This window comes from Megalobrama amblycephala, linkage group LG13 (assembly GCF_018812025.1).
Source record: "Megalobrama amblycephala isolate DHTTF-2021 linkage group LG13, ASM1881202v1, whole genome shotgun sequence".
Lineage (NCBI taxonomy): Eukaryota > Metazoa > Chordata > Actinopteri > Cypriniformes > Xenocyprididae > Megalobrama > Megalobrama amblycephala.
The window spans coordinates 20889622-20917428 of record NC_063056.1 but is presented as its reverse complement, the minus strand read 5'-3'; the positions used below and the strand labels follow the sequence as shown (position 1 = coordinate 20917428).

Sequence of the window (27807 nt, the reverse complement as noted above, 5' to 3'; positions counted from 1 at the left end):
ACAGTGGATGTATCGCAATGGCTCGTAGACAAGCAGTCGTTCAAGCTTTTCCGTTTGACCCAGAATGTGATCCGGATAGAGAAGCACCGGATGAAGAAGTTGCAACTCAGCGGCTACAGCAGGACGTCTCTGAATGGTTAGTTTAAAACATTGTGTCTGGATATGATACTTTAGTTGGTTTATGTATGCTGTTACAGTTATTATCATGTAGCTAATGCTAGCCTACATAGTTGGCTCTTCATGTTGCTCTGATTTGCTATATATATATATATATATATATATATATATATATATATATATATATAATTATCAGCTATATACACTAACCAGCGCAACTAAATTAGTCAGACCTCTGCCATTATTACAAATACCTTTTCGGATAGGTGCCGTTGTGGAAAATGTACTACCATGTCAACATCATTTATTTGTTTACATATGTTATATTTCATAAATCTTAAAAGTTTTTACAACCTTATTACAATTACATCAAGCTCTGCAATCTGGAAATATGGATATCGCGTGCGCCAACAGCAGAACGGTTATCCAAACAACAAAGAAATGTACAACACTCGTGTTACAGTGTGTGTATTGACACACATACTTGATGCTGTCTACCTTTACATTAGCGACAGTAACTGGGCAGTATTGGCCCACGTTGAGGAAACGTCCTCGGTGAAATGTGTGGTGCAGACATACAAAATTATAGGAAGTTTTATCGGCGCATTACCAGAGAAAATAAAATTAACCCACTGTTTCTTCATTGCCTCGGATGAAGGAACTAAAAAAATACTAAAGTGTTCATTTGTACATCCAAACACTGAGCAACTGCCATGCTTCGCTCGTTTACAAGCCTTCATGTCTCTCGAGGAAAAAAAATATATATATTGTGCTCGAATCTCACGGTGGTAGCTCATTTTCTCATGGGCGGGCAAAGCAGAGAAAGGGGAGGTAACCTTTCCCCGTATGACGACATATAGGGAAGATTCCAGATGAGTCCATCTGAGCTTTCATTTTCTCAATTTACCCAGGGCTCGGTTTACACCCATCGCCTTTTCTAGCCACGGGGGGACCATGTGCAGACTAGGGGAACTCATATTAATGTTAAAAAACTTCATAAAGTGAAATTTTCAAATGCTGTTTATCAATGGCCGTAAGCACAATGATCCTGCTTCTTTGTTTCAGTCTTGGCTGGCCCTGGTATGACACATTCATAGCTGGCCATAGTGATCTGTGTTGAGTTCTTTTCTAGTTGTTGAGGTCTTCACTGAAGATCTGTGCAGATGGCTTGTCTTGTCTAGTCTAAGGCCTTGTGTCCACCAAAGTGTTTTTGGCCAGGTGAAAATGCCTTGCTTCAGGCGCTTTAGAGCTATATGTACTATTATACGGAATATCCACGGAACTATTACTAGTATCTGATTTTGCAAATAGTTTGTTTCTGAATATAAAAATGTAACATACTTGCTCTGGCACTAGTTTTGGATGATGAGATGAGAACGTTTTGGTGGACACACAGCCTAATATAATAATTGTGATTAAAAAGAAGGAAAACAGCAAAGATGTCAAATTTGATAAATGATAACTTTATTTGTCCAATGTTAAATTAATTACTAAATTAATTTATATACTTATTGTTTTTGTTGTTTTACACAACAACTTATATTTTCTCTGATCTTTTCTTTGGATGACAAAGGTGACATTTTCACTTCCGATTTGGGCTGAGCTGATTTTTTTGAAATGTCAGGTCAAAATGAATCAGATTTTTATTTATTTTAACATGCAATTTGAAGACAGCCTGCACTGTTTCACTAAAATTGCATCCATTTGTTTGTTTACTTCTGATGAACATGCCAGGGTAGGGTACTTCACACATTTAATTAATTTAGGAAGTTGTCCGTTCAAACCCGTGGCTGATAATGTAAATAACATAGCAAATTTAACTGAAAATCTGAAAATTAGGCAATAGATAAATGTAGCCAGTGTTGCCATAAAACAAACCCATATGCATTTTAAAGGGACACTCTCCCTGAAGCAACCTGGGTTTAGTGCTATTCTCAAGGGCACTATGACAATGCCACGTGGCTTGCTTCTTGTGGAGACTGAACCAACTCTAACCACTAAACCATAGCCGTTAAAAAAAAAGCAAAAAGGTTATTATCATTAACTAAAATTTTTGTTAATTGAAATAAAGCTGAAATAAAATATCAATATTAGATGAAAAACAAACTAAACAAAAATATAGAAATAAGCTTATGTTGAACCACTAAAATTACTGACTGGAAATAAATGAAAACTAAAACTATGGAGCCCTTAAAGGGACATGGTGATGGAAAAAAAATGAGATGGAAAGGGGAAAAAAATCAATCCTTTTGAGTTCTCTCGCAAATCTTGCATGTCCCTTTAGGGTCTCCATATAAAACTGAACTGAACTAAAAAATAATATTTAAAAAAAAAATAATAATTCAAAAGCACATGACAAAATTACTATAAATTAAACTGAAACTGTAAATTAAACTGAAAATATAGAAATAAAATACTAAAATAACACTGGAAAGCAAACAAATACAAGCCTGCCTGGTGGTTGCGTCCATACAGGTTGAGAATGTGTGAACGCTGAGCCTCTTGGGTCCTATGAATGTCATTTGAATTTATCCCTGTGGTTTACAGTAGGACGTGTTCTGTTGAGAATAGAGTTGTCAGTCATATTAAACACCCAATCCACTGTCAGATCAGACATGAGATTGCGCTGGTGACAGATGGGGAGAAAAAACTACCTTACAAATGGCATGAAAGGAGAACCCACTGTGGAGCTATTAGTAAAACACACTCTACTTCATATGTATTCTCGTCTGTGTGTTGGCATACAGTGGCTCAGAAGAAGGGTTTAAAAGGTTATAAGACTTTGTCAAATGCTGTGCTTTCAATCAAACACTAAAAAGCAACAGTTGAAATGAAGTTATAGCCCATTTTATAGCGTATGTGTGTATTTTTTGCATGTGTGTATAGTGCGGCTGTTTGACAGCATTCCCAGAGAGGCCACATGGGAACCGCTGTCACCTCTAATCTTCGAGACCATACAAACACCCCGCAGTGCACTGAGCAGTGAGAAAGAGAGAGAGAATATGCAACCATGGTTGAGCTACAGAGGCTGAATAAGAACTTCAGAACCAATAAGGATTCTGTCAACTACAAAGTTCAGTTGGGATCACTGAATGATCATTTTTGGTAAGAGAAAGATCATTATTTCCATCATTCTTTCATGACGGGGGTACGTTTTGGCTGGCTTTATGGTGCTCTTTTGAACCAGAATAGCTCACGCTAGAAGTGATTTATAGATATCTATGCCCAGTTTTTTCTGCAGGATTGTAAAATATTGCCACCTCAGGAAGTGCTTTATATAGGGCCACAGATATTTATTGTTTACATGAGTAAGAGTGCCTACATACTATAGGCTTTGCTACACTCTATTTAGGGGGGCTTCAGCCTCCTGTCTTTCATACCATCCAAAAATGCCATTAAGCTGTCAGACTCTTAAAAATGTGTGATAATGGATCTCTCCTCATGTGTGCTGAAAACAGCAGCTGCAGTAAACATGTCTGATGCTATTTTACACTGAATCCTCCCCTTACCGAGATTTTAAAAATAAATAAATAAATAAATAAATATGGACCACTTGAACAACAAGACAAGGCAGTGTAGCTGTTGTGGAAAAAACTAATAAAGAATACCAATTACAACAGCAATCGTTCTCCCATTTGCCATGTTTAAAGTTTATGGCACTCCCAACTCAGAAAATCGGGTATCAAAATGAACTCTGAGAGGGCGCTCACATCCAGTTTCCAACTAGGAAACTCGTATTTATGATCATTTCGATAGCATGTGCAGGCAGTATTAACTTACATTAGCTTTTACATTATGTTGTCATGTTGCATATTTATTAGCAGTGTTGGGGTAAGTTACTTTTAAAGATAATGCATTACAGTATTGTGTTACTTCCTAAAAAAGTAACTAATTGCATTAATTAGTTACTTTTCATAAAAAGTAATGTGTTACATTACTTTCACGTTACTTTTTCTTACCTGGACTTGCTTGTTTGTTTTTAATAACAACAAAAAAAAGTTATATTTTTTGGCAAATGTCAAGGCCCTTTAACACCAAAAGTGAAATGAATAAACCTAAAGCTGAAGGAAATGCATATTTACGCCCGTAAAGTAGAGGGCGCTCAAACAAACATTTCAGCTGTGCTGCCATTCTGGATTAAAGAAGAATAGGATACAGGAGAAGGAAGTTCAACACTCTTATTTCTAAATCTAATCTAAAGTAATTTTTGCTTTTTAGTATGGTTGAATTAGATCATTGTAAGTGAGATGAGTAAATGCGTGTTCACATTTAGTCTAGAACTACAATAACCATCATGTTTACAAAGCGCACACAACACCTCAGCACTTTATTTCTCTTAACATGGGGATAGGAGAGCTGTCAGTCAATAAATGTGAAAAAGTAATTAATTGAAAAAGTAATCTAATTACGTAACTCAAGTTACTTGTAATGTTTTACCCCCAACACTGTTTATTTGTTCATTTACTTCAGTTACTCTTCTATTTCGATATAGAATTGGCTAGTAGAATATAATTTAAAGGCTTAATACTTGCAGTAGAATTGTGTGTTTCAGCTTTGGTAAATATTTTCAAGCATAAGCATAAATGACACTGGGAACATGTGCTACCACTTTTTGCCATGGACAATTTTGTCCTCAACACTTTATGAAGTCCTTTCTTCTGTTGAAAATGAGGAAAAATAACTAGCGGCAGGGATGTATCTAATACAAAGCAGGAGTTTTCTTTTCATTAGCATGATTTAATGAGTGGCGATGCCTACTGGATTTTTTTTTCTCACTACTGGATATTTTGTGTTCACTGATGTTATCATCAGTGGCAGATCCTGTTGTACAGAAGCAATGTTCTCTCCTGCACAGCTCTCCGCTCCAGAGATATCACAAAATAAATAAATGTATAAAAATTCATCCCTGCTCCTGCATATACAGGACATCCACTGATATAGATTTTTGTTAAATATAAATATTTATACTTTTTAAAAATAATTTTGTAAAAATATTTCTGAATAATTATAATTATTGATATAATTGAATAATTATATTATTTTTTTATTAATATTTTGTGGGATTAAACCCTGAAATCGTTTAAACCTTAAACCTGGCAAAAGTGTTGTTTTATTTCTTCTTATATTGACTTTAGTTGTCCATATAGCCAAATGTCCACCTAAAGATGGCATCCTAATAACACCACGCAAACTACAGCTTGATTTCTTCAAAGATTCTCTCTGCCATAGATTCCACTTCATTTCAATTGGTGTGTGAAGTGATAAACAGTCGAAATAATGTCCCTGAAGTGCCGTAATCTGCTTAGAGGGAGAAGATGGGTGAAGAGCGGCGTTAATTTCATCAGAAAGCTGACTGACTGAATACTGGTGCCTGACGTTTCAGTCTGCTGGAGGAAAAATGACCTTCCTCTTCATATCATTATACACCAAAAATACTCCCACAACTTCTCCTAATGAGAAAACTCCATTACACCCCACACAAAATCACTGAAACAAGTGTGTCTGCTTGTGTGTAATGGCGATATGCACGGATGGGGAGTAGATAACAAGATAATTATGTTTATGGTTAGACGCCGTGCCCTCTAAACCTCAAACATTCATACAGTGGTTATACCACAGCTCCCACAATGCACCACCAGCCGTCTGCTCTGACCTACGACCTCCACTTTGCCATAGAAAAACATATAAAAAGTTGCAAGATGTGACTCACTACTCCCTCTTTGGCAGACGCGTTCCTTCTTTGAATTTGTTCAATTACTCTTCTTTTTTTGAATAATTCAAGGCCACTGAAAAATTCAGAGCCCATTGCTTCAGTGTTAACAAGGAAAGCTACTTTGCTTGCATGGAACCATCATGTGCGCAGGATATGATGTCATGAGTAATTTATGATGGGACACCTTGTGGAAGCAGAAGGGGAAATGTTTGGTGGTCAGCTCAGCCAGTCCCAGACAGGGCACCTGTTTCTACACCTGCGTTAAATCAGGGGAGCTATTTGTCAACGTTTGCTCCGATATCATATTAATGAAGTTGGGAATGTGCAGTTATGAATTATGAAGGGTAATTCTGCAATAGATGTAATACAGAACTTCTGGTGTACAAATGTATGCGAGGATGCGTCTGCGAACACACATGCGTCAACGTTCCGAACGTCTGGGTTTTTGATGGCTCTAAAGCTGCAGGTGGTTACAAGGATTTATTTAGCCTCCTCACACACCCCAAACTTTAATTTGATTTATTGATCATTTTAAAGAGAAGATTACAGAGGCTTGAACTTTGTTTTTCTTCCCTGAGATTGGCTAACATTCTCCAGGTTTAATGGTTTCTTCTGGGTTATTGACTGATATATTATCCTCTGACTCTGAGAGCCAAGGTTTTCCGATGGTCAATTACTCTACCACTGTGCAACAGGATAGAGAAAAGAGAAAGACAGAGGGTGAAAGTTTCTTTCAGTGGTCTGGTGGTAAAAGACTGTTGTTTTTTTCCCCCCTCTTTGCTGAGCTATGACCAAAATCAATTGAGAAGCAAACATCTAATCAATACCTGTTTGACAGAGCTATTAATCTGTTTACCATTCATTGTATTAATGCAGTCACACTGATTTTTTTCTATTTTTGTAATTTGTTTATCCTTTGTGATTTCTAACATGGCACTGAATGTTACTTTTTCATACTTCTCATTGTTCTGGCTGAAAAAGATCTTTAAAAGTTAATTAAATCTGGAATTTATTTAATTTTAAATAATTTTATTTAATTATACATGCTCATTTCAAATATGTTTATATTTAGATTACCTTTGCCATCATCTATTGTTCACTTAAAGTTCATATTAAAAAAACACAAAGAATATATTATCAATACTGGTAATTGTAATCTTTAGAAAATCTCAAAATATTCATTATAATGCTTTAAAGCTATTGATTTTAATTTTTGGTGTTTGTTTTCAATTTATTTAGATGGAAAAATTGTATGTTGAAATGCATTGTTGGCCATAACATGATTATGATGAGTCAGAAGGGTATTGATCCATCTGCAGTTTATTAGACAACAGTAGTACAGGCAGTGCAGAAAACAACAGTGAACAAATCCAGGAATCAGGCAGAGAGTCAGGGCAGGCAGCAAGCAAAACACAAACGATAAACAGGCGAGGGGTCGAGGCAGGCAGTAGAAATCAGAATCCAGATAAACAGTCAATACACAGGCAGGCAGAAAGGTAGTAAACGCTCAGAAATGGCTCCCTCTGGTGGTGTGAGAGATCTGGTGTGGGAGACTCATTTGTAACAGAGCCCCCCGTGGTCGAGGGGCCGGCTTTCCCGGGTGTGTCCTGTGAAACTCATCTGTGAGTGTGGGGTCGAGAGTATCCCTTGCATTGACCCAGGACCGTTCCTTCGGACCGTACCCCTCCTAGTCGACCAGATATTGGAGTACATCACCCAGGCGTTGAGAGTCGAGTAGTTCTTTGACCTGATACACCTCTTCGTCCTCAACCAGAATGGGCGGGGGCAGTGGGACCTCGGCTCCTTCAGTCTCCCAACCCTCTCTCGGACCACCAGCAGGTTTCAATAGCAATATATGAAAAGTGGGAAAAATACAATAGTTAGCAGGTAACGCTTAACGGAATGAAACTGGCGTAATTTGTCTGAGAATTTTGAATTGACCCACATACCTAGGACTAAGTTTCTTGCAGGGAAGTCTGAGGCAGATGTCTCTGGTGGATAGCCATACCCATTGACCTGGTGTGTACTCTGGACCTGGGCAATGGTGATGGTTGGCCTGTTGTTCTTGCCTTCTTACAGCTCATTGTAGATGAGTATGTGCACGATTCCAGGTCTCCTCACTGCACCGTAACAATTCCGTGACTGCGGGGAGCTCTGATGGTTCTCCTGACCAGGGGGAGATGGGTGGTTGAAAGCCCAGTACGCATTTGAACGGTGTTAGACCAGTGGTGGGCTTTTGGAGGGAATTCTGAGCATACTCTTCCCACATCAAATATTTGCTCCAGTCAGTTTGGTTGCTCTGGCAGTAAGTTCTGAGAAAGCGGGTGAGTTCTTGGTTCAGTCATTCTGTCTGTCCATTGGACTGGGGATGATAGCCAGAGGTGAGGCTGACGTTCACATTGAGAAGTCTAAAGAAAGCTGCCCAGACTCGAGAGGTGAATTGTGGACCCCTATCAGATACAATGTCCTCGGGTAGGCCATAGAACCGGAACACATAGTTGCACAAGGTCTCAGCAGTTTCGAAGGCCGAAGGAAGCTTTGGTATGGGAATGAGACGGCAGGATTTGGAAAATCGGTCTACAACTGTTAGAACTGTTAACAACTGTTAGAATGGTGGTGTTACCTAATGAGCTGGGTAAATGCGTAACAAAGTCTATAGCAATATGGGACCATGGGCGCTGAGGCACTGGTAGTGGCTGAAGCAAACCAGCTGGTAACTGGCGTGAAGACTTGGATGTATTGCATGCTGTGCAATTATTTATGAAAGTTACTGTGTCATCTGACATAGTAGACCACCAAAACCAATTTCTGAGGAGGTGAAGGGTAGTGGTGATACCAGGATGCCCAGACTGGGAATGTCATGAACCTAATGCAGTTCGTCTCTGTGCTGTTCTGGAACAAACTTGAGTTGTGGAGGACATTCAGGGGGAGGAGGGTCCTGGGTGTTTGAGAGATCAATCTCAGTTAAGAGTCCCATTGGACTGGTGAGACAAGCAGGTTTTCCTCTATGCTGGTGTGATCATTCCCTTGATCACATGATCTCTTGATAGGGTTGATGTTAAGTCAGGTGAGGAGTAATGCGTTTCGTCGGGTAATGGACGTTAGTGGAGCAGCAACGGAACTGAAGTTCTTAATGAACCGTCGATAGAAATTCACAAAGCCCAGGAAGCGCTGAAATTCCTTGACAGTGCATGGCTGTGGCCAGTCCACCATTGCCCTCACCTTCTTATCATCCATAGCCACTCCCTCTTGACTGATGACGTACCCCAGAAATTATGTTTTGGTCTGATGGAATTCGCATTTATCTGCCTTGGCATATAGTTGGTGTAGAATTAAACATTGAAGAACAGAGCGTACATGATGGCTGTGTTCGTCGAGAGAGTTAGAGTAGATGAGTATGTCTTCAATATACACCACTACCCAATGATCCAGCATGTCTCTGAAGATGTCGTTTACGAAGGATTGGAAGACTGACAGACTGTTGTCCAGGCCGAACGGCATAACAGAGTATTCATAGTGCCCAGTTGATGTAGAGAATGCAGTCTTCCACTCATCTCCCTCCCTGATACAAATCAAATTATATGCGGAGCGTAGATCGAGCTTGGTAAAATATTTGGCCTGACGGAGCTGTTTGAGGGCAGCAGGTACTAAAGGAAGTGGGTATCTAAGTGATGTCGTTGAGACCCCGATAGTCGATACATGGCCTGAGACTGCCATCTTTCATCTTCACAAATAAGAAGCTGGCTCAAGCTGGTGAGGTAGAGGGTCGGATGAAGCCTTTTGCTAGCTCCTCCTTGATGTATTTCTTCATGGATTCTGACTTAGGTTGAGACAAAGGGAATGTTCTTCCTCTTGGTGGGGTGCTGTCGGGAAGTAGCTTGATGGAACAGTCACGGGAACAATGAGGAGGTAGTTGTGAAGCCTTTATCTTGCTGAAAACCTCAGAAAGATCAGCATATTCATGGGGAAGTCCGGGAATCTCAGGTTATTCTTTGGTTAGAGTGATGGTGCTGACAGGTATTGGTGACCTGTGAATGAGACCGTGATCGTGACAGGCTGAGCACCACTGTGTGATTTCACCTTCCCTCCAAGAGATGTGTGGATCGTGAAGCTTCGAAGCTTTACGAATCTTTTGTTTCAAATCAGTGGTTCGGAGCGTGTATCAAACTGCCAGTCACGTGAACCATTGAAATTTCGAAATGTTTCGAAACACTTATGACGTAACAAAGCCTCGTTTACTGAAATAATGTGACTTTGGCAGTTTGATACACGCTCCAATCCACTGATTCAAAACAAAAGATTCGCAAAGCTTCGAAGCTTCATAAAGCAGTGTTTTGAAATTGCCCATCACTAGATATTGTTAAATAAAGTCGTTATTTAGTTTATTTTGGCGCACAAAATCTATTCTCGTTGCTTCATAATATTAAGGTTGAACCACTGTAGTCACATGAACTGTTTTAAATATGTCTGTAGTACCTTTCTGGGCATTTGAAAGTGTTAATTATCTTGCTGTCAATGGAGGCCTCACTGAATCATCGGATTTTATAAAAAATATCTTCATCTGTGTTCCGAAGATGAACGGAGGTCTTACGAGTGTGGAACAACATGAGGGTAAGTAATTAATGACAGAATTTTCTTTTTTGGGTGAACTAACACTTTAACATCCATAGAACCTTTCTACTGCACAAAAGATTTTTTATAGTGGAAAAAGGTTCTTTAGATTATTAACACTAAGAAAAAAAATGGTTCTTTTAAGAACTGTTCACTGAAAGTTTCTTTAGGGAATCAAAAATGGTTCATCTATGGCATCGTTGCATGAAAAAATCCTTTTGGAACGTTTAAGAGTGTTAAAGCGTACTGTATTATCACAGTTTTTATTTCTAGGCAATAATGACAGGATAGGAACACTGGAAACTCTTTGTGTTTTATAGACATTTGATCTCATACAATAAGATTTCATAATGCATGACTTCTAATTGTTAATAAATTGTCACATAAACTTCAAATGTCAAGTGAAGGTGAGAGTTTATCTTCCTTTTTGCGGCTCCAGTATGCATGAAGCCTTGCAAATGACTATTTATCTATTATGTGGGGCTTGTCCTGTCTTGTTTATTGCATTATGGCCATGTACATTCAGTATTAGACACAGTTAATTCTTTCATAAAGAGGAAAGCACTCAATTCTGAATAATTCATACAGCACTGGGGCCTATTAAAGTTTACATGTTACAACCTTGTGATCTCACATACAAGAAAACCAAGGAATTTATAGTAAGTGTCTTTATGCTTTTAGCATCAGCTGCTCCTCTGGTAGGGTTCCCAGGACTTGCCCTCCTACAAGTTCTTGAGTCTTCTAAAAGGTCTCCCACATTAATCTTCCTTTTAATGTATTTCATTGAGATAAGGAGCGAAAACCCCTGTGGAGAAGGGAAATGGGAGATGCAGAGATACGAAATTTTCCAGAGGGTTGGTGGCCAGACTAATGGAGCTCTAGGAGGTTTGCTGTAGACCCCCAGACAGCTCACAACATGTGATAGGAATGAGCACAGCAAGATAACAACTTTCACCACAATTGTTGCTATGTACGTAGTGTGTAATGGGTGTTTCTTCAACTATGGCCACTTTTACACTCTCACTAGTTTAATCTATCCACTAACAGTGTCCAACAGTAAACATACATGCATCACAGGATAATTCTGTTATTTCTGAAAGTCATGAACATTTCCACCAAATAAAACTGTGTATTGCATTTAATAGCATTCTGTGATGGAAATGGCATTTTAAACATGTTCGGAATAAAATGGCAGACTCTGTCTTTCTAAGGATAATTTCATAACTATATATCCCCCCAAACAAAATCTAATAATATTTTCAAGCTTTTTGCATAATTGGACAAAATTATAGCTTAATGTGCAATAAAAATGCTTGGTTGACAAGTGTTTTTTATTTATTTATTTATTTTATTTAACTTTTTTAAGTTTCTTTTGACCTCTGTTTCTTTGTCAAACAAGGGATTCCTTTTAAAAAGAAAAACATTTAGTTGAACAATCCGTTGTGGTGGAGAAAAATGGTGGAAAATCAACCTCTGGGACATAAAAGTTGAAGAAACACCCACATACATTTATGTAAACACGTGTACTCAAATACTGCTACACATGCATTTGTCACAGGTGCACCCATAAACATGATCTGTGCAAACGCTGCGAGAACAAATCGCACAGAAATCTAAACATCAGATTTATACAAAGACAAACACCCATGCACACACACAAATACAAGATGATATTTGCTGTGTTAGAGCCAGCAGGTTTTGTGCCAGTGGACAGTGCTTTAGAAGATCACTGGTGCCCTCTGCTGCTGGTTTATGTGTGTAGAGACAGTCAAACAGGGGGGAACCTAGGGGGGAGAGAAGCATTTAAACTGTGTCCAAGCTCATGAGATACTGAAAGGTCATTCTTTCACACACACATAATAAATGGTGTAGAATTAACTAGGGTACTTTGATCAGTGACCAATCGAAGGGAGAGTTTACTAAACCATTATGCCACTTTTGCGTGCAGTAGCCTGTATCTAACTGACTAACCACTCACCATCACTAACCAACCTACTATCTAGTTTTACAAGGTGTTAATGCACTGAAATAGAGCAGTGCTGTAAGTATTTAAATTAAAGGGGACATATCATGAAAATCTGACTTTTTCCATGTTTAAGTGCTATAATCCTAGCACATCCTAGCAATCCTAGAAAACGTGAAAAAGTACAACCAAAGGCTTTTGGTAAGCCTTTCTCTGCATGCATGTGAAAAAACGAGCCCACGAAAAATTACCGCCTCCTAAATCTGTATGTTTCAACCCCCGGCGCAGCCATTTTGTTTAAGCAAGCAACAAAGGTGTACCAGTAACACTAGTCCTGGAGTGCAAATGTCCTGCACAGTTAAGGTACAACCTTGATTAAACACACTTGAATGTCTTCAGGATTACTAAAGCTACGTGAAGGAAGGTGAGTTGTGACGGAGCAAAACTCTGCAGGACAGCATTTAAGAACAACCGTTCCTGAGCTTGTGATATGTCTCAGCTATGTAAACATTATCACTGATCTTTTAACGGCTATAATAGTACGAGTCTCCAATAAACACCTGGCATCTAAGCCACTAAGGACGCAGTGGTGTAATTTTATTTATGAAGGGAATGTGTCCAGATAAGTTCACATACCAGTATGTGCAAGTCATTTTACACCAGACTGCTTTGCATACAAGGGTCAGTAAAACACAGGATTTGCACAGAAGTTGATTCTCAAAGATTGATCGATACCAACTGTTCATGATCTAATTTCATAGATGTTTGTAAATGTGTTTTGTTAACATGTTGCTAATGTACTGTTAAATGTGGCTAAAGTTACCATTGTTTCTTACTGTTTTCACGGGGACCAGACACATGTCGTTATTTTCATTTTTAACCCAAAAATGCTTTCTGTATAACTCAAACGCATCTCCATTCTTATTACTGAGTCTCTCCAGCAGTGTGTAGCTGTTACGTTAGCCACGTAAAGCAGTTAGCGGTGCAGCATGCTATCAAACTCATTTAGAATCGAATGTTAGCAAACATTCACAGAATGCATGCCATACCTACTGATATGCTGCATCACAAACAGTTTGTAATGATCCATTTTGAGAGTTATATTTGTTGTGTTAGCTACTCTTGTGTTATTTATGCCTCACACTGCATCCGAAATCAAATACTTCTCTACTATATAGTATGGGGAAAAAAATTATGCGAACAGACTGTAGTATGTCCAAATTCATAGTATTCGAAAAACAGTATGCAAAAAGTACCTAGATGTCTTACTACTTCCGGCAAGATTCTGAAGTGCACATACGATGGACACTACTATCCCATGAGGCCACAGGAGAGGATTCATGAATGGAGTTGAAGGAACATAACTGATGCTGGTGGTCATGTGACAGTAACACAATGGCAGATGTAGTATGTCCGGATCTCATTCATACGACACGCATTTGTACTATACAGAATCTACTTTTTCAATGGTCATGAGGTAAATTTAAATTCAAATGTAGTACATACTTAGTATGCGATTTCGGATGCAGCTTCAATGTATTGGAATCGTGATCTTGGGGGCGGGGAGGACGAGCTCATTTGCATTTAAAGGTACACATACCAAATCAGTGCATTTTTTTCTCACACCCAAAAATAGATTGTATAATACATTGTATAATAAAAAATCCATGTGGTATTTTAAGCTGAAACTTCACAGACACATTCTGGGGACACCTGATACTTTTATTACATCTTGTAAAGTACCCCTATTATGCTATAAAGGTTCCTAATTTAGTTTTGAAGGTTTCCTACAATAGGTTTACATGCATCCAAGGTCAAAAAACACTTTCTTTTACTCATAATATATACTGCAGCATCACCTCTTTTCTCACAATGTCTACTCTGCTCCAATTGGTCAGACGGCTCAGTCTGTTGTGATTGGTCTACTACCTACAGCATGTGTCAGAAATGAAACGCCAATACCTGAATTTCAGCTCTGGAGGCTTCCTCAGCACTTATATACAGAGTAATAAGAACAGTATCTGAGATCAGTACCTGAAAACCATACTTGAGTAAAAGTAGTGATACCTTATATCGAAAATGACTCCACTAGAAGTTACAAGTAACCAATTCCAATACAACTTGAGTAAAAGTCTTAAAGTATCTGATTTTAACAGTACTTAAGTATTTTACTCATGCTGAATGTAGGCTCAGAGATGCACTATTCCTGAGAGACATACCAGTGAAAATAAGAAACAAGTGATTTGAAAGATGAGAAATCAAGTTTATTTTCTAAAATCAAAATAAAACTGAACACCTCAATGCTGCAATAAATCAAGGTCGACACAACAACCTTTTAAATGTCTACAAACTCTCAAGTCTCAGTTGAGCTCAAGTGCACAGAAAGGCCATAAGTAAACCAATATCCTTCAAAACGGTCTTGTCAATATAGCGTATAAATAAAACAATGTAAAGTAAAATTAAATAGTCAAAGTCTACTGTATGTGCTGGTTTGAGCCTCATCACCAGCTGCAGTCATTTCCTTATCTAATAAATAAAACATCTTGTTGACAAGTTTTGGTTGAGTAAAGGCAAAATGCACAAGATATAGTACCTTCAATGCACTTAGATGGCGATATCGCTTCTTTATAGCAGAAATAAACTGCTACAGAAAAAGTTAGCTGCCATGAAAAATGTAATTTGTAATTGCATTACTTATCACAAATGTAGGTACAACCTTTGTGATGTAAAAAGTACATTTACTTGCTCATAAATGTAGTCGAGTAGAGAGTAAAAGTTGCCAATATCTTTGATACTCAGTGCAACTACAAAGTAGCCAAAAAGATACTTAAGTACAGTAACTAATTACATTTACTCAAGTACTTTACACCTTTGTGATGGTGTTAGTTTTACCTTATCAATTTGACCCTAAGTCTTCATCCTTTGGAAGTCCATGCAAAGTGGATTTACTTTCACAGTGCAGTATACAGCGTCTTCTCAAGGTCTTGACCATACAAACCAAAGTCTTCCAGGCCTCAGAGACAACTACAGTGTTTGAAGGTCAAAGTAGACATTGTTTGCAGGCAGCCAATGAAGACCATAGGCTGGCATTGTAAAATTGTTACAAACCTAAGTAGGTTTGTGCAGGATGTAAGCACTTTAATTACTGTTTATTGTTATTAATTATTGGGCATTTACACCATCTGATTAGCTGATATTGTGTGCTTGAAGATAATTATATAAGTCCACAAGTTTCAGATGATTAAAAAATATTGAACATTCAGTATATATACCACAGCAATAATAGATAGTGGCAGCAATATCATAACAGATCTATTCTGCCAAGTCGAAATACACTAACATTGTGATATTTAAGGGTCTACAGTTTGTGGTAGTATATTGTGGTGGTAGATGCTTCACCATATAGCTACAAATGTCATCATTCGCTACTGGTGGCTATTTAAAACTGTATTCAGAGAATATACATCTCTCCATTTAAAGAAAGGCACCAACTTATGAAACTGACCTCAGAAAAATGAAGCTGAAACGAAGTCTCCACATCAGAACAGTGTCCTCGGCAGTGAGTTACATCTCCTATTCTACAACATTTGAGGAATGATCAAAGCAGCTCTGTGATTACCTGCACTTTAGATTATCTCAGTGTCTGCCTCACTTATGCTTCCCCCCCCTCCCCTTTTTTTCCCCCCTGGAAGCAGGGAAGTTTTGAGACCTGATCGTACCTTTGATGAAAGTCCTGCAGATTTGTCAGGAAAGAATGTTGTTTAAGGAGAATATCCAATGTAGCAGCTCATCTGACTGAGATTGGCTGAGGTTCAGAGAAACATTTGGATGGTGCCACCTGCAACATATGCCTTCTTTGGTATCAAACAAGCGCACAAAAAACCTTTTTACTTAAAAGGAGAAAATAAAGCAAGAATTTAAATACTGTATAGTCTACAACATCAACAGATGATCATTTACCATCTAGATCATATCCTCATATCTTACTTCTCCATGATTATGGTTTTATTGCTTTTAAACAACAGTTCAATAAAAAAAAAAGATTAAAATATTGAGTAACTTAAATTTTATTGACTAACTTTATCTATATTTATCCCGCCAATGAAAATAGTTCAAACAAATCCACGGCAGAATTAACCATTGAGCATCTCTTAGCAACACACAGAGATGGACCTGATCCTGAATGAATTTTGAACAAAGAACATATAAACACAGTCGCTTGTTTTGATTCGAAATTAATCAGTGTTTTTGATCGAATCAAATAAGTGATTCAATGACTCACTTGAAAGCTGTCTTTGAAGGCTGGGTCGTGTTTGTCGGCCACACGTCATCAAGGCTGTCTCATTTCAGAATAACAACCGTTATAAAATCTGTTATTGAATCAGATGAATGATTTATTGACTCATACAGACCTTGTCGCCACCTACGGGTGTAACTATGTGACTCGTAGAAAGAGTCTGGAAGCTTCTTTTATTGCAAGTGTCTTACTCTAACCAAATTGGTTTTCCTTTAAGTAGGAGACCATTTTTAATTATGCCTATTTTCTGTCATAATGTGCTGTCAATTGAGCTTAGCTTGTGTTGAACCTGGAAACATGTTTAGGAAGGGCCTTAAAGACAATTTTACCCTCTGAAATTGTCTGAAGCAGAACTTCCTGGCCTTTTTTCTTTTTTTCTTTTCATAAGTCTGATTTGTCTTTGTCACAGTCAGCACAGCCAGACAGAGAACTAGCTTTTGATCTCTCATTTAAACCTCACCTTATATCCTCACTCCCTGTCCTGCCAGTCCACCCTACCTCCTTTTGGCCTCATTTGACACTTCAATGTCTTCTCCTCTTCTTTGTTCCTCAGGCAGTCTATGAACTGTGCTATGGTTCAATTTTGTGGAGTCCACTTCCTGTTTGGACTATATATGTAGTTATATAACTATAAGTAGTAAGCCATATAGATCTGGAACAACATGATGCTGAGTAAATGATTTTCATTTTAGGGTGAACTAATCCTGTAAAAGATAAAACATCCACTATCTGTCTGTCTCGCTTGTTCTTCAAGTGTGTTAATCTGGAAGCACAGCTCAAATTGGTTTAGAAGTGTGAAAAAAGATGGTTTTCCTGGAGATGTGCAAATTGCCTGGTGTATTTCAGAGTTTTATTGTTTTGGAAAAGAGGAATTTGCTATAGAAGTGAGCAATAAAAGCCTACAATTTGTTGTTGGAGCTGTATTGGACTTTTTACTACAAAAGTCTATAGAATATACATATACAAAGTTCTGGCATGAAACTCTAATGGGCAGGCTTAATAGGTCCTTTAACTCAACCTGCTAATAATCACATCATTATCCATAGGTCACAGATGATTGGTTCCTGCCGTATTAGTAGCCAATGAGCTTGTGTGCTTAATCTTTAAATACATGAGTTAACATTTGCTTAACAGCGCAGCATGCTTCAGAAACCCTCCACCTTCCCCAGCTCCACCTGTATAGATCGGCTATTCATGTACGCTATATTGTACAGCAGCAGCATGTCTCACTTGCTCACAGCAACGTGTTGTGTATGTATTGGTAGTAGCAAGTCCCGTACTTGCTCTGCAGCAGCAGCAATAATCAACAGCAGCAGCAGCGTAGCAGATCTATTCCGCCAAGACCAAACATATCTACATTGTCATATCCATTACCATGCCAAACACTCTGAGAGTTGTCATGACAGAACTATAAAAAAAAAAAAGTCAAAAATTTGGGGCCTGTAAGATTTTTTAAATGATTTTGAAAGAAGTCTCTCGTTATCATCAAGACTGCATTTATTAGATCACAAATACAACATAAAAAGTAATATTGTGAAATATTATTACAATTTAAAATAACCATTTGTCCATCTTAATATATTTAAAAATATATTCCTTTGATGGCAAAGCTGAATTTTCAGCATCATTACTCCAGTCTTCAGTGTCACATGATCTTTCAGAAATCATTCTAATATGCTGATTTGGTGCTCAAGAAACATTTCTTATTATATTATTATGACAAAGGTTGTACTGCTCAATATTTTTGCTATAAAAATACTACTTTTCATAGTGAAAACATGACTTAAATAGATTAAGTTTCCATCCTCTATTTTTGCCTTCTACTTATTATTCCTCTCCTGTAGATGTAGTGCTAATAGATTTGGTCTGAAGACAAATTATTGTCAGATGGACACCACAGAGTGGCATTAAAACCAAAGAGGAAATGTCATAAGGCCATATGAAGACATCAATGCAGAACTCATTATAAGATAATCATGGAAAATCTAAAAACCTATTCAAATCTGATGGCAGTTACCAAAATTAAAGATGGCATTGTTCAAAATATAATATGAACTAATTAAAGTGGCATCATAAATCCACATTTAATTAGATCCAAGCTTATTGGATTGGAACTTAAGAATTAGATTAATTTTTGTGACTCTGCAACAGGCAAATTTCACAGTTTCAACTGCCAAATCGCTATTGTTGGTGTTATCACATTTGTCAAATGATTGTTTTCCGCTTCGTCCAGAGTTACACGAGTGGCCCATGTTGAGTTATTCAGGATCTCCAGGATTTCCATCCCATTTAAGATTAGCAGAGGCGTTCTGTTTGGGATTAGGTGCTCCTCCACACACGGGCCTCCTGACGCCTGCAGATAAGTTCCCTGCCGGAAAGCATGTGTCACATAAATAAAACAAATTGGGAAATTGCTTTTTTTGTTGGTGCTGTTGTTGGATTTTCAAGTTTGAAGTTCTCTTTGTACCCTCCTCAACTGCACGGAGTATAGCTTTGATTGAGTGAATGTAAGAAGATTCGGAGAGATGAGTGTAAAGTTACTTTGCACACATTGTCAGAATACAGAAATCTGCAGAATACTTGTTTGTGGGTAAATCCAGAGGTGATTTCTAGAGTGAGAGATACTTTTGTGCTGGGAAATATACCATATACACCAGTGTTTTTTCTTTTTTTGTTTTACAAACTTTGACATTTATTAACATTATAAAGAAATGCATAGGCCCAACAATATAAGCTTAATTTATATTTTGTAAAACCATTAACAACAGAAGAAGTGAAATTTATAGTTTTAGTGGTTTCAAAATGTCTTTTGAATTTAAAATCTCCTCACAAACACGTTTATTCTTGTTGCAAGTGAGCCTGTATTCAATTTAATGAGTTGTATTTTTTTTATTTTTGTTGGTTTTCAAGGATAAGGGCATGTCATGCAACCAGTTTATGTTCGCATCAGTCTGATTTGGCTAGATTTTACCAAGTGATAACAGAGCCATGGACCTTGATATCAACAATAAAAGATACAAGAAGCATTTTATTTAATTAAGGCTTGATTGTGCTTTTTATATTCACTATTTATATTGATAAAATCCTAACTATAAACAATTATATGTTTGCACTTTATTATTTGCATTTAGTTTTTCATTATTATTCATCCAGCCCAGATGTGCAATTTTTGGGTCACGACCAGCTGCAAAGAGGCGTACATGTATTTACACAAGAATCACAACTGCAAATCAAACTCAGAGGTTTATTGACTCTTGTTCATAGCTGATGTAAGACTGATTGTCGTGATTGTTTACAGAAACATCAGATTAGCACATTTTAATATGGCTTTTTTTCAGGATTGGATCCTTATGCAGAACTTTCTCTCAGAACTCTACAATGTAGAATGAGAAGACAGAATGAGAAGACAGCAAAGTAACTGAACACCTAGAGTGTATATCTTTTTTGTTCATATTCGTGTGTATGTGTGAGTGAGTGTGTTTTGCACTCTTGATGTTTTAGTGCAGGGGTTTCCGAACTCGGTCCTGGAGGGCCACTGTCCTGCAGAGTTTAGCTCCAACTAGCAACAAACCTGCCCAGACGTTTCTATAGTAGTATGTCTAGTAAGGCGGGATTGGACACCCTTGTTTTAGAGTTTCACCCTTTAAAGAAACAATATGTAATTTTTCGCCACTAGAGGTCGCCTATTCAGGTGTAGCTTGACGACGGCAAGATTGAGTGTGGAATCATGGGAGATGTCTTCTTCACCTCTTAGCCAGGAGAAAAGAATCCGACGGGACTTGGGCAGAAATCATGTTCATGGATGAGATTATTAAAGTTACCGCAGTATGGAGCAGAGCAGGGCCAAGCGATTGCTGTCAAAAGTGACTGAGGAGCACCAGAGGGTTTTAAGAGCCAGTGCAAAAGGGGGAAAAAAGCAAATATACAATGTTTTAAAATAGTGACAGGATTTAAAGGGATAGTTCACCCAAAAATGAAAATGTTATATTTATCTGCTTACTAAGAGTCGAAAAACCTTGCATAGACAAATCCAAATTAAACCCTGCGGCTCGTGACGACACATTGATGTCCTAGACACAAAACGATCGGTTTGTGCGAGAAACCAAACAGTATTTATATCATTTTTTACCTCTAAAACACCATGTCCAACTGCCCTCCATATCCGGTTAGTGAGGTCTGATTGCGCTCTGATAACGGCAGTGATGTCGCGTGCTTATACATCAATGAGAGTGACATCACTGCCGTTGTCAGAGCGCGATCAGACCTCACTAAGCGAGTGCTGAACGCAGTTGGACATAGTGGTGTATTAGAGGTAAAAAAATTATATATATACTGTTCGGTTTCTCGCACAAACCGATCGTTTTGTGTCTTAGGACATCAATGTGTCGTCACGTCACGGTTTAATTTGGATTTGTCTATGCTAGGTTTTCGACTCTTATTGATCCAAGTTCCCATTCACTCCCATTATTCAGCTGACAGACAGCAACGGTTGGAGTTAAAAATCATCATTTGTGTTCTACTGAAGAAACAAAGTCACCTACATCTTGGATGCGCTGGGGGTAAGCAGATAAACATCAAATTTTCATTTTTGGGTGAACTATCCCTTTAAGTTTAGATATGAATACTCTGCCTGTGGTTAGTGGTGATACATCAGGAGGTAATACTAAGTGAAACTTGCTCTGGGTGTTCTGTTTTTAATTTTGAGTGTATCAGACAGTATAATTTCATTTGTTTTGGCTTCTGCACAATTATTATAAACAGGGCCTACACTAATTAAGCAGCTAGAGACAAATAAGAAAAGCACAAGGCATTGTACTTCTGAATACTGTAATTTATTTCCCTTTAATTTTCCTCAAAAAAAAAAAAAAAAAAAAAAAAAAAAAAAAAAAGAAAGAAACTGTCTGACTGGTCAATATGAATGTTTGAAGATAGGTGTACTTTATGTATTCATCTTGAAATGATGTTTTTTTTTCTGAAATGTTCTGCCCCACAGAGCTTGTAAGAAGCCAGACCTTGCTCATTCAGATGTCTTATAGCTGCCAGCAAAAGTCTCGAAAAGAAGGATGGAGGGTGGGGAAAAATCTGTGCATGAGCTCAAAGACTTATGAACCGACACCATTCATAGAAAACGAGAAATCAACAGCTTCAAGGTATTTTTTGCTAATAGGATGCTGCGATAGACTCATCCATTCTTGTTTTATCTGAAATCACAAGAAAACTCATATCACATGGTCTATAAATCATAGCACAAGTGCAGATGATTGAAGTTTTTTTTTTTTTTTTTTATAATAATAATAATAATACTTGTTTTCAGCAATGATGCATTAATCAAAAGTGGGAATAAGGACATTTGTAATGTCAAGTCTTTTATTTTGAAAATTACTCATGGCCATGTTTCCTGTTTGTCATGTGCTTCCCTATTCTCCTCAAGTGATCCTGTCATGTGCTTCCCCTGTTTATGTGTCTTCTTCTGATTGGTTCTCTTGTCTACGTGTCTTGTTCTCACTGGTTCATGTTTGATAGTGCACAGGTGTACCTTGTTTGGTCATTAGTCTTGTGTGTATAGCCAGAGATTGTATTATTATAGGGAGATAAGAGTCTATAGGTGTGTTCGACATTGACTGCGGCTGGATGTAACCGATCGGCGAGAGTAGCCGCGTGCAGGCGGGGAGGAGCTGAAAACGGAGACGTGAAGTCGGACACTTTCTGCTTCTCATAGTGACGCTTGTGTTGCGTTTGCATACTTTATCACAGCTGAAGTTATATAAATGCAATATTTTACTAACACACCAATGTTTCAGAGACATTTTCATTCAATGCTTTATGTCCTGCTTACAGCATCTGTTTTTACAAGAATAAAGTTCAACATAAGCATATATTATTTAAATTCCAATGTAGTGGGGTCTATGTTTTTTTTATCAGTTTTATTTTGATAAACATGACACAATATAACATTGCAACTACATGAAAAGAGCTTTAACGGTTATAAAAACACAGATTTTTGAGCATTAGTGGAACTGAAGCCGTGAAAATAAACACGAAACACACGTGATCGTTGTCATGCGGTGAATCCAGCCAATCATGAAACAGCTGTGTCGTCATCAGCGCTCGTGCAGCTCCTCTTGAGAAACTGCACTGGCTAACTCAGGCGGCTGATCTCGAATCGCTCTCGCGGTACTTTGAAGCCATACGTCACAGTCACATGGCGTTGGCGCTGTGTCAAGTCGGACAAAATTTCTTACCGGCATGCACTGCTTCAAGTCAGCGCTGCATCAAGTCGAACAAGCCTTGTATTGGAGAAATCGTAACGGCTAATCACATGTGGCACCTCTCAGCCTATCGTGTCGCCGTTCAAAACTCCTCCCTGCTTACCGCCAGTTAGCATTAGCCATTGCGCTTTTTTGGCTAAAGGTTGCAGGCTTGCCTTCCATAGTGATGGGCAGATCGAGGCTTCGCGAAACACTGAAGCAGTTGAAGCAAATGTGCCTTAATGTGTTGAGGCTTCGAAACAATCTGACACCTGTCTCCACGGTGACCCCTAGTGGTCAGAACAGTGCAAATGCAACAAAACTCAGGCCAAAAATTCATTAAAAACACCCTTTACAAATGTATTGCAAAAGTTTTACTGAAAGTAAAATCTATCAAATGCAATTAACTAATCATCTAATAAGATTAAATATAGAGTGTCTGTATAATATGTGTTCTTTTATCAATTTTCAGGGCTTGTTTCTCTGTTCCATGGCTCAAGCTAAACAGGCCCATAAGAGAATAATAACTACCATTATTTATTTTAATTATTCTAATGTCTAATTAAAACATCTACAGATGTATAAAACTGATCAGAAATCAGGTAAAGCCCATAGACACTTGTTCAATAGTTCTCAGTGAATCTGCATGATTCATGGGTTCACTTTATCGTCACCCTCTACTGGTGAACCATTGAAATTTCGAACTGTTTTGAAACATTTCGAAACAGTGATGATGTAATGAAGCCTCATTTACTGAAATCATGTGACTTTGGCAGTTTGATACCATGGCTGCGTCCGAAAACCGAAAAACATTTCAAGGTAGTAAGGCATCAAGGCACGTCCGAATCCAATGTTAGCTTCACTTCCTGTCTCATGAGATACCTTGCTAAGATCGATTTTTGAAGGAAGCATAGATGTATCCTTAGCTGCCTTTGATATCCCACAATCCTGTGCTTTCCATTCTGTGACATTGAGCTAGAAAAATAAAGATGGTGTCTGAAAGTTGCGTTTGCTGCTCAGTTTGTATATAAATGTACGATTTTGACCAACATATTTCAATTTTGATATCATTTCTATCGAGATATTACTACTGTAATAATTAAATATTTGTTTAGTTCTCACCAAAGTTTGCGCTATATTGCTGTAGATCATTAAACTGTTACGCTGCCTCAGAAGTCTGTCCGAAATCAGTTTCGTGAGGTGCCTTCATACACAAACGCTGCCGTACAAGTCATTCTCTTTTAAGACAGCGAGGCAGCACGACAGCTACCCAGGTTTTCGGACGCAGCCCATGTTTGATACACGCTCCGAATCACTGATTCGAAACAAAAGATTCATAAAGATTCTGAGCTTCATGAAGCAGTGTTTCGAAATTGGCCATCACTAGCCTTCCAGTAGCTTTGGTATAGCCCTCATGTTTCATTGGTCTCTTGTATTGTCCGTGTAACCCATTGAGTCCATGTCAATACTCATGTTTATGCTTAAGTTAATGGTTAAGTTTATGGTTATTTTAGCTAAGTTCTTACATGTTTTAGCTAAGTTCTTCAAGTCTACATTTTGTTTAAGTTTGGTATCACATCAGGAAACTGCACATGGGTTCTCACCACGCTCACCTCCAGTGGACTCAACAAAAGATTACTATTTCCATCACAGGAATAAATTACATTTTTACAAAATATTAAATTAGAAAACATTTATTTTAAATTATAGTAATATTTCAGAATATTAATATAAAAATATTAATTTTTACTGTATTTGAGCAAATTCAAAAAAAAGAAACAGCCTTGGTAAGCATAAGAGACTTTTTTTTTAAACTCAAATGTTTGAACAGTAAATAATTTTATATAGATAGAACAGTTCTATATAGAACATTTACTATATATAGAATTTTGGGGGGGATGATCTGTGGCTTGTGATAAAAATCATGAGGATAAATAGTTTCACACAAAACTCTGAGTATGGATTAATGAGTGTGTAGTGGGCAAGATGTTCAAAGTGGATTGTATATAAGAGACTGTGACAGAGTGTGTGGCTCTGTAGCTGTGGTCTAATTGGCACCATCCATATTAGGGATGACAGTCAGACACTGGTCTGGTCCTGAGCAGAATTCCAATGCGACACTTACGTGCCACAAAAGCAGCTCCCCTGAGATATCAGGGAATAATGTTCAGCCCTCAGGCAGACAATGGGCCAGTTTAGCAAGGACTCAGAATTACACATCATCTGCCTTTAAACAAACATTATAATAGAGGTTGAAACATGCAGAGGAAACATTTCAACATTCATTTATTTATTATGATTAACTGCTTAACAATAAAATAAACAAATCAAGTATAAGTACAGTATGTGCGTTAGGAAGCCGTATGTGGAATGGAGATGTCAGAGAAAATCTGAATCAAAATCCAGCCAAATGAAACCAGGAAAAATCTAAATTGCTAGGTCTTTCAACTGAAGCTTTAACTATAAACCATACACTCTGATGCAATACAATTAGTTAATATCATGATATCAGTTTTCTCTTTTGTTATATTTCATAACAAATAATAAACCATTTTGTCCAAGCACATTTTTTTTTCTAACAAAACACTGAAAAACATTTGTCATTATCTAGCTCTCATAATAAATTGGCCTCCCTAGCAATTCCCATGCAACTGTGTCCTTTGACTTAAAAGTACCCCAACACACACACACACAGTCGAACACCTGTTTCATTATTAGGAGAACAAGGACATAATGGAGTCTTTTTTGGGGAGGACTACAGAAGACACTGTAATTACTGAATGCTTTGATTACCTTTTGCTCAGCCCATTTGGAATGCTAGTTCAATATCTATTACTTTGAACATTTTATAATGGCCCCTAGTCGCTCTCACGGTAAATGGAAGAGGTTAAAGAGGACAATAGTCGCAGATCTTGCCGCTCAATTCATACGTCTCTACTCTCACGCCTATCGATTTCGCTGGTTGCGAGCAGATTGACTACCTCGGGAAGCCGAAAGTGCAGGCGGAGAACAAGCAGTTAGGTGGCGAACGAAGGCTGAATGTTAACAAGTATACACTTCCCTGTCTAAATATTAGTTTCTCTTGCTGTTTTCACAGCTAAAGGCCCCACAGGGTTTGATTTTATTTTCTCCCCAAAAACTAAATAGCGACAAACTGAATCACAGTACAGCATGAAATTTTCCTGATCCCTGAGGTCATTGTGCGCAGTGACAGAAGATTGAATTTGAGGTAACAATTAATATATTTTAAAACACTGGAGATTTATATAGGTAAAAAGAATCCCTAAATCTATCACATATATTTTTGGAGTATAAGGGCCCCTTTGAAATTTTATTAGGAGGTTGTGAAATGCCAAAATTGATTAAATAAACCATAAATTAGTGTTTATTTTGAATAAAGGGATAGTTCACCCAAAAATTGAAAATTTGCTGTTAATTTACTCACCCTCAGGTCATGCAATATGTAGATGACTTTTTTTCTTCAGTAGAACAATAAAGAAGATTTTTAGCTGAAACCGTAGTCTAAAGCGCATGGCGCAAGTGCACTTAGAATCCACTTTTGCTAGTTCAAGGACTGGAAAAATGGTTGCCGCATGGTCTAAAAGGGTTGTCCTTATTCTCTTAATGAGTAATGGGTGTGTTTAAAAGAGAACCTCCCAATCAAGTGAAGGGATTTGTGGAAACTTCTAATTATTTTGATACAAAATTTGCCTGGCATTTCAGCATGAAAAGACAAACATTTCAGGTGAAGGATAATCCACTTCTTACCTCCGAGACTGTGTTAATCTATATTATTTTTATTGTGAGTATTAGGCTTATCATTATTGCTGATCACTGTTGTTGTGCTATGATATCGTAATATTTACCATTATATAATCAGAGGAGTATAGAAAAGTTTATTAAAGTGTCACTTCACAATACAATAGTAAAATATATAAGTATAGTATTTTTATGTTACATTGCTGTCTCTTTAATACCGCGTGGTTTATATACATCTTGCGCTGATTGGGCTGACATTTTTGTCACACCCACCAAACAAGAGAAAATGTATCTCAAACTCGTTGCACACCGTTTCCAAACATGTCGTTCAACCCGGAAAACGTAGCAAAACGTTGCGCACCGGTTTGAGCTTGAACGTGCCCCAGTTGTGCTCGCGCCATGGCGGAATTTGCAAACGAAAAAAAAAAAAAAAAAAAAAAACGCTTCTCTAGTGAGGAAACGGATCTACGGGAAAAGTCGGATTCACCCAAAGCATTTTTATCTTTATGCACACAATAATACTCTTTTACATTGTAATCCTTTCATTTTTAAAATTTGCCATGTTTGTGTGTTGCTGCGCATCCCTGTGTGTGTACTTTAGACCAGTCAATGGCGCAGTCTATTTCAGTTGCCACAAAATAGTAATGTCCATCAATGCGCTTCAACACGCCTCGTTTTCAGACCAGCACGCCCATGGGCGCACAGATGCATTTTCTATTTAAACAACGTGGCGCAAATTAAAAAAATGTCTACCAACAAGGGACAGTGAGGTAAAAGGGTCCCGTACTTACATCGTGAAGCAAACCACCAAAATAACAGCAAAGAATCGTCGTGTGTCATCAATTGGCTTTTCGCCGTTTGTAATATTCCTGAAGACTGTCAAATCAACGCGCTGCTACATTTCTCTCAGATACAAATGCTTAACACAATTGGCGTCACTGTGATTGTGTATTGTTATATTAGGCCTATATTCCAAAATTTCACCCACCACACACGACAGTCTAGTGACTGCTGTCCTGCCTAACACGCAAATGCTAGCATCATTTGTAGTTTCTGGCTCTTTGAGGAAAAAAAAAAAAAAAAAAAAAAAAAAAAATTC

The 27807-nt window shown here is 37.9% G+C and overlaps 1 long non-coding RNA gene across 1 annotated transcript; it reads left to right on the top strand.

Annotated features, from left to right (window-relative positions):
- On the top strand, positions 1 to 22559 carry LOC125280787. Its single transcript, XR_007187755.1, has 3 exons — positions 1 to 136; positions 3004 to 3222; positions 21695 to 22559. It is a non-coding gene; the product is annotated as an uncharacterized LOC125280787 (long non-coding RNA).
- Positions 22560 to 27807: the final 5248 nt, after the last annotated feature.